Raw genomic sequence first — 8857 nt, 5'->3', positions numbered from 1 at the left:
CCGGGGACAGAGATCAGTGTCGGGGCCAGGGACAGAGACCAGCGTCTGGCCCTGTGCCCTCCCCCCACTGCTCCAAGTCCTGCCACACTGCCCCCCTTCCCGCCTGCACTCTAGTTCCTGCCCCACTCCTCCTGCTGCTCTGGCTCCAGCCCTGCTCCACTCCCCTCCCCACAGCTACATGCACGAGGCTGCATGGTGCATGGCTGCATGGGGACAGGATAGCGTGCAGGCACAGGGCATGGTACGGGGAGCAGCCATGGTGCAGGGAGCACTTGATGGCTGTGTGGCACAGGGAGTGGCCCCAGGGTGTGGTGCAGGGTGCGCCTGCGGGGCATGGGGAGTGACTGTGTGGAGGGGGCGGCTGCAGGGCAGGGTGTGGTTTGAGGAGCAGCCCCAGAGTGTGGTGCAGGGTGCACAGAGTGGTGGTACATGGCCATGAGGCGTGGCGTGGGGGAGCGGCTACAGCGGTGGGAGCACCCGCTGGCCGTGGCCGCATGGCGTGGGGAGCAGCCCCAGGGTATGGCCCAGGGCACACAGGAGTTGTGGCATGAGTCTGTGTAAAGGGGGTGTTACATGGCCATGGGGTGTGGCTGCATGGCGTGACACAGGGACCAACCCTGGGGTGTGGCACAGAGCCCATGGGGGTTGTGGTGTGTGGGGGGGTGCGGCCATGGGGCATTGCATAAGAAGCGGCCACGGCAGGGGGAGCAGCTGCTGGCTCTGGCTGTGCAGCATGGGGCTTGACCACGGGATGCGCTACAGGGCGTGCAGGGGGACATGGTGCATGACTGCATGGTGGGGGGGTGCATGGGGAGGTGCACGGGGACAGTGTGGGGAGTGCCTGTCAGCTGCTGGTACCTTGCATAGCCTTGGGCTGTGGCAGAGGATGTGCAGGGGGCATGGCATGCAAGGCGGGGTGCGGTGTGCAGCCACAGGGAACTGTGTGGAGAATGGGTTTGGGGGGCACTCCTCACTCCATGGCCACGTACGACTGCCGGAGGGTGCTGCCTGCATTCCCCCATGCCCGCTTGCCTAGGGGCAGCCTGTGGCCATGTGCACCCCCCCTTGCACTGTATGCCCCACAGCTGCAGCTGTCAGGCACTCCCTATATAAGGGGTGTGACTTACAGCCGCACGAGGGGAGCATGGAGCTCGGGGCTGCGCCACCTGCTCCCCTCAGGGGCTGCCTGAGGTCACACACCATGCCCCCCATGCTGCACCCACCCCATGGCCCAAAGCTGCTGGGCTTGGGGGGGGCGAGGCAGGTGGGCACAGTGTGCAGTGCAGGGACTGGGCATGGGGGGCATGCCCTGCCCAACAGCTGCATGCTTCAGGTGGCAGGCACTGCCCGTGCCCCACATGCCCCCTCCTAGCGCAGCACCCTGTGGCTGTGCGCTGCGCCCTCCCCTGTGTGCCCTGCATGCCCCGCTGCCCACGGGTGCTTCCAGCGCAAGGAGGGCCGGGGCTCATAGCCACAGGGTGTTGCATGGGCAGCAGGTAGATCGGTGTGCCCCGCTCCACGGCCATGTGCTGCAGTCAAAGGGCACTGCTGCACCCCACTGCCCGCTGGCCTCGGGGCACCCCCAAACTGCCAGTCCCTCACAGTAGGGAGCACAGCCCGGCCCCAACTTCATCCATCCCTATCTCGACCTGTCTGTCTCTGTCATACAGCCTCGAGTTGCACATGCACGGTTGGCCCACAGTGTTATGGACAGACAGACACACAGCCACAAGTGGTAAGGCTTTTATTATATCAGAATATAATATTTACCTTATGCCCCAATCCCCCACTGAACCCGAGTTTCTCTCAAACTCGCTCTTCAGAGTATGGAACTTGTACCTCACTGAGATGAAAACCTGCAATTAATGGGCCCAATGACAGGATTTGCCCTGTCTTAGCAGAAGCAATTTTTTTTACTCATAACATATTTTAAAAAAATAGCCATAAAAACAAGTTCTCATATTTGTCCAGCTTTATTAACATGATGTGCAAAGTTGTAAAGATGCCTTTAATCCTCTCCCATAAATGTAAGCCTCTAATTAGTATGAGCTGCATCTGGACTGAATGAGCTGTATGTGCAGAAATAATCAATCGAAGGTAAAGAAATATGAAGAGTCTGAGTCACCAGTCGTTTGTTACAAAATCAACACACCATGGGTCTTTCATCTCTCAGAACGAAACCATCTTCATCAGTCTTGTTCGGGCCCTGGATTATAAAATCACTCCAAACCAGGTTAAATTCTGGCACATTGTCTGCAATTTTCCAGGTCATCATCATCCTTTCTCATTTTTTATCATTCTAAGGCCTGGACATTTTGACCAGCCTGAGGCCTTGTTTCTGGTACCAGCTGCCAGGTGGACAATAATTTTTATCTATTTTCAAACTTCAGAGAAAGGATTAGGACCACACAATAGTGCCCCAAACAGGCCTTTTGCCGCATTACTAAGGATGGAAAAAGTCTGCAGTGACTCCCAGAGGAACCTTACAGGAACTGCCTAGGTTCAGTGTATATGGGGGTATAGTGTCTCTTTCCAGAGCCCCTTATGGGAGTGTTTGGAAAGAGGAAAGGATAGGTCAGAGATGTGCGATTGAATGACTGACAGCTCCCCGAGCTACTCCAGTTTACCTCAATGGCAAATCTAGCCCCAAAAGCATTCAGAATCTAGCACGTGTCAAGGTTATCTAAAACCACCTTTTGTTCCTGGCCATTTCGGGGGCCCAAAAAGGCAGCAGCGTGCCCTGGACAGTGGCAAGACATGGCACAGCACCAGCCGGTAACTATGCGAGGTGGGGGGTAACTATCTGTAGTAACTATCTGTAGGCGCGAATATTTTTGCACCCCTACCAAAGGCAGTACTCAGGGCTGCTGCCCCAGTTGCTCCCACACCAAAATTATGCTGCTGGTCTATCTGTACCCCACTGGCAATGAGAGAAAGTCCAGAAAAGTCCTTGTCTTTTATGATGGTTGGTTGCAGCTGTGTTGGTCTAAGGGCATAGGCAGACAAAGTTCTTTGGATAGAAGTGATATCTTTTGGTAGACCAACTAAATCATTAGGGAAAATGTTCTTTGCAGCTTTTGGGTACAAACACCCTTCTTCAGGCATAGGGAGAATTGGTTGGTCTTCCCAGGAGAGCACACAAGCATCAGCCAACTCTCCCTATGCTTGAAGAAGGGTGTTTGTGCCCAAAAGCTTGTCTTTTATGGCCTCCTACGCTGTTAATCTCCACTTCCATCTCTTCGGATCTAAATAGGAAGACCATTGTGAGATAATGCTTTGGGGTCTGTCTTGTCCCCTCTTCACGTCCAGCTTCTGCCTTGATTGTTGCAGAGCACTGCAGCCTGGCTAGGAAGCAAGGTGGAAGCTAAATTGTGCATACAGCCAATTCATGTGGAAAGAGCCTTGCATTTCTGCTCCCGTTCATTTGTTTCATCCATCGTATCACTAATGTACACTGCAAGCTTTTCAGAGCAGGGGACTAACTCGTTATGGCATGTTTATATAGCTCCCTGCAAAATAGGACCCTTGGCCCTCATTGATATCTTGTGGGCACTGCTGTAATGTAAATTAAAAAAAACAAAACTATTAGGATTATGAAAGAGGTTAAAACAAAGGAGAGAGATATTTTGGGAAATCAGCTTGCCCTGGAGTCTGTTTCTTTGGTAAGGATTTGTTTTACTACAAGCATTCCCTGCTGTTGGTAAGAAGAAAAATCATATACACACAGCGTAGGCAGTTCATTAGAGGAGATGAAGACCCAGTTATCTCCAGGGTGCTTCTCTAGAGCTGAGCTGTCTCATGTCCCAAAATTGTCACTTTGCTGAATGGCTCTTGGTTGTTGAGTGGTCTGTTTGTATTTCTGCCCATCAACAGACCTGTTAATATAATTAGGTCCATTTTAATTTGCTATCAGCAAGTTCAGTTGGCTGAGGAAGAAATCGGAGCTCTGAGTGAGGTGTATGATTTAGTGGGTAGACCTGCAGGACTTGCATCTTGTTTTTCTCTCTGCCACTGGCTTCCTGGGTGACCTTGGGCACATCACTTCATTTCAGGTTCCCCACCTATGAAAGGGGACTAATGATAATGACCTGTTTGGGAGAGTGCTTTGTGATCTACTGATGCATAGTGGGTGTGTCTACACATGCATTTATGCTGTCTTAAATTTACCGTGCAGTAAATTACTGCACAGTAAGTGGGAATAGGCTGGTGTCTGCACGTGCACGCACTTTGGGACTAAATTTAGTTCCAGGTCAGAACAGCCTGCCATGTGCCTCTGTGGCCACCGGGGGGTTCTCCAGCCTCCGGCCACATGGCTGCCAGCTCTGGGGACTAACTTTAGTCCCAAATTGAAGCTAGGGGTGGCAGCCAGGCAGGAGCCCTGTGGCTGGGCAGGGCCAGCAGGGAGGCCCCCTGGATAACTGCACAGTAATGACTCTACACGTGTTACTGCACAGTAACTAATCAGGCATAAATGTGATAGGTATTTGCAGGTATCAAATTTATGCTCAAGTCAGCATAAGTCACCAGATTTACTGCTCAGTACAGCTGTGCATGTGTAGATGCGTGCCCATCCTGTGCAGCAATTTCGGTTTCTGCAGAGTAAACGAGCACGTGTAGACACACCTGCTATGTAAGAGCCAGAAGGGACATGTCTGTCTCATCTTGGAACCCTTAATTGAGGGCTATGAGTGGAAAGGGGAAGCTCTGGCACTGTGTGCTTCCCCTGCTCTACCACTATGTTCTAGGATTCCTTCTGGCCTTCACCCAAGTGCCATAAATCTCTTAATAATACTTCACAAGTTTGATTTTGCTTGTAAGTTGTTTCTTAGCAATACTGGGGGTTGACATCTGTGAAGATGGAGTGCCCTCTGCCGACTAAAATAAATATAGTGGCATGTACACATTCAGCAGGGATACAATTCCATCTACTGGCAAAATAACAAATAGCACTAAAAGAAGTAGAGCAGTGATTCTTGACTTCTTTAGGCTGGAAGCATCCCTCAGAAAATGCCAGCTCTTAGCTTTCGCTGTTTTTATTAACGACAGAAGAAGAAGAATACATCAATTCTTTTGTTGCACAGAACTCAAAGACCACCGCAAGTCAGAATGGTTTTGAAACTGTGGATTCCTGTTTGAGATCTCTGGGTCTGGCTTGAGAACTTTGGGTTGTTTTTTTGCACACCTTACAGTGCTAGGGTTACCGTATTTCCAGTTCCAAAACAGAGGAGACCTGTCAGGGGGATACCTCACTCCCAACCCACAGCCCTCTGGCAGCACCCCTCACTCCCCACCTGAAACCCCCATCCTTGCTGCTGCCCCTTGACCCTGTCAGCGTCCCTCACTCCTGACCTAAAAGTCCCTTGTGCCCCCTGGGCCATGCTGCTTCCCCTCACTCCTGACCCTGCAGCCCCCCATCCCTGCTGGTGCCCCTCACTCCTGACCTGCAGTCCCTTGTTCCCCTGGGCCATGCTGCTGCCCCTCACTCCCGACCCGCAGACCTGTGCTTCCCCCAGCCCTGATGAAGGGGGCCCTCATCAGACTGGGGCAGAGCACGATGACTCCAATTCATGCGGGAGGCAGCAGAGCAAGTCCAGACCCAGTCAGGCAGGAGGGAAGAGGGGAGCTCTGTAGCACTTCCCACCTGGGCTGGGGCTCCAGCGCCACACCAGGTAGCCTGGCCATGCCCCCCAAACTGGGGCAGCATCTCCTAGCCAGCTGGGCCCCATGAACAAGAACCCCATCCCCAGTGCTGCTGGCCTGTCCACGAGCTCCCCACTGCCCTCCTGCTCCCTTCCCCCGCTACAGGGGTAGGTGCCTGCCCCACTTTTCCCCCTCCCCTCCCCCCCGCTGCAGCCCTGGTGCCCCGACAGCTTCCCCTAGTGCCTGCAGACACCCACCCTCCTCACACACCTATTACCTGGCTGCACGCCAGCCACATGCATATGCACGTGCACGTCAACCCACCGCCTCCACTCACCCTCCCCCTGCTCCTGCCAGAAAAGCTGAGCAAAACCCCAAACATGGGTTCAGCTCTCAAAAAAACACCTGAACACAGATCAGGGGTCCAAAAAGAGGATGTGTCCAGGAAAACCCAAACATATAGAAATTCTAAACAGTGCTAATTTCGCACAGCACCCCAGGGCACACTTCAAAGGACCTCACAGCACCCTGGCTGAGAATCACTGCAGCCAGAAACTTTTATTTCAGGGGAAATTAATTGTTAACGATTCCCAAAGACAAACTTGGCAGAATGGAGATAAGGTTTAGCTTATCTACTAAATTTAAATGCCTCTTTGTTCAGCAATCTGGGGGGTGTTTTTTTGTGAGGAATGCCATGGCATCGTGTTGGTCCTGTAGGTATTTTCCCTGGCTTTGCTATTGATGGTTGACTTTTCTGGGAGCTGGAAGCTGTGAAGAGCTGACAGGAGGTGCACAGCACTTTCCCAGAACTAGGGCATGAGCACAGGGATGGTTTCATGATAAAAGCACTAAACTGGGAATCAGAAAAACAGTGTTCACTGCTGGATTTTTGGTTTAAAAACTGTGGTCAGAAAGGATGTGAAAGAACTGTTGAAATTTAGGGGCAGAATCCAGAATTGTAGTCCTGTAAAGCCCTGCTCAGGAAACACTTAACTCCACAGTTACTTCAGTCTCTGACTCTAAATGTTACCAGTGAGCTCTTTGTCATGGAAGCGTAGGCATCTGCATCTCTGATTCAGTTAGTCTAGATGGTGCATCTCCAGCCTGCCTTGTGACTGATTTTGGACTGATATGCTTATCTACCTCTTAAGTGCACTGGTTCTCACCTTCCTTGAAGATGTCGTTGGGGAAGGAGGAGCTGCTGTCACTTCCCAAGTTCCATGCCAGTGGTTCTCACACTTTCTGGACTTGAGGCACCCCTCATTATACCTGAGACACCCCTCCATAACTTTTGCGATCTGAGTGCACCTAATTAAAAAAAATTAATGTATATTTTATGGTGCCTACCTCCTTGCTGAGGAGCTGGGCAGTATGGATGGGGCATCATTCAGGCAGGGACAAGCCTGAGCCTGCTCTTACTTGCTTAGTTTCACTGCTGACCTCCTGACACCTCACTTATCTGCTCACACCTTGCATGGTCCTTTAAAGGATCTGGCAACACCTGGTTGAGCATCACGGGTTTATAACATGGTCTGGGGGTAAAAATATCCACTCAGGATGTGGGATTCTCTACTTCAGTTCTTTCCTCGGGGGGAGGGGGGGGTCAAAGTCCTACAAGCAAGGAGAGGAAGTATGGGTTGGATGAATGGACAGTAAGGTGGACAGAAAGCTGTTGGGAGCATCAGGCTCAATGGGTAGTGATCAATGGCTCGAGGTCTAGTTGGCAGCTAGGATCAAGTGGAGTGCCTCAGGGGTTGGTCCTGGGGTTGGTTTTGTTCACTGTCTTCACCAGTAACCTGGAAGATAGGATGCAGAGCACCGTTAGCAAGTTTTTGGATAACACCAAGGTGGGGGGAGTAGTGGATAGGCTGGAGGGTAGGCTTGGGATTCAGAATGACCTAGACAAATTAGAGGATTGAACCAAAAGAAATTTCATGGGGCACGTCCAGATGAGCCTACATGTGCCTCTTGCAGCATCTCCAACCCCTTTGAGATTCTGGAAGAGGCATGTGCAGGAACAAAAAAATGTTTCCTGCATTGCAAATTTGAATCACAGGGACAAAATTAGACCTCTGGATAAAAACCCCGCAGAGAAAAGAAGCAGGGCATGGCATGGTCCCAGACCATGCCCTGAGTGTGATGGCCAGAACCAAAGGGGTTAATGAGCAGCTTATAGCAAAAAAATAAAAAAGATCTGCTTCTTGAAAGTATCTGATAAAAGGAAATAATAAATATTGGCTAGGGCAAAGCTTGCAAAACTGTTTCCTGTAGACATATCCAGTCTGTCAGAAGCATAACCGTAATGTTATATTTAACTGTTTGTACCAATCATAAGGCTAACATGGGTCCCAATAAGCAGAACTAGAAAAAAAAACCACCCTGCAAACTTAGCTGATTTAATAATTTTTGCTTAAAGGTCAGTAAAATTGACAAACCTAACCACAAGGTATAATTAACACATTTCAAAAAAATTCCAAGTGCGTTGAACTTAGGCAGGGCAAAATGCTAATCTCAGGCCCCAAAGTGATGTGGTGTGATTTGCTAATTGGGTAAACCCAAGTTTAGGCAGTAACCTATTATAATTTCTAACACCTTTTAACCCCATAGGGTAACAGCTGTAGGGTAAGATTGTGAGTGGCTCTAAAGACAACGGATTAGCATAGGACAGGATATAAAGGAACATGCACATCAGGTGACCAGTAGGAAGGACAGAACAGAATGGTCATTGCTGTTTCAAGCCCAGAATCCAGACTCCCAGTGTGAGCAAGGATTTGATCCTGACTGAGGGACCTTCCTCAGTGCTCCCTCTGACAGCGTGGATCGGGGATGCCTGGCTTCGCTGGATCAACTTGACGTGTACCTGGCATGGAGGGACTATCGATAAGTTGCCAACCAAGTGAGAACTCTTTGTCAATTTGTCTGTCTGTTTTTATTATCACTGCCAATTTTTAACTTTTATTGTTATATTGTCTGTTTATTAGCTTAACCTTTTTATTAACTGTTATATGTATAAACTATATTTTGCTGCTTAAACATATTTTTGTTGCTATTTTGCTGATATAAGTAAAATTTATCTTTACTGTTATAAGTGAAACTTGTCTTTGCTTCACTCCCAACAGTATGCCAGCCACAGGGAGCTGGACCTAAGCTCCAGTACCAGCAAATAAGGGGTCGGAGGGGCTGGAGGAGGGGGGAGGGGACCATGGGGAGGACGCCC

This window comes from Crocodylus porosus, unplaced genomic scaffold (assembly GCF_001723895.1).
Source record: "Crocodylus porosus isolate Cpor-Errol unplaced genomic scaffold, CroPor_comp1, whole genome shotgun sequence".
NCBI classification, from domain to species: Eukaryota; Metazoa; Chordata; order Crocodylia; family Crocodylidae; genus Crocodylus; species Crocodylus porosus.
This window is presented reverse-complemented; position numbering follows the sequence as displayed.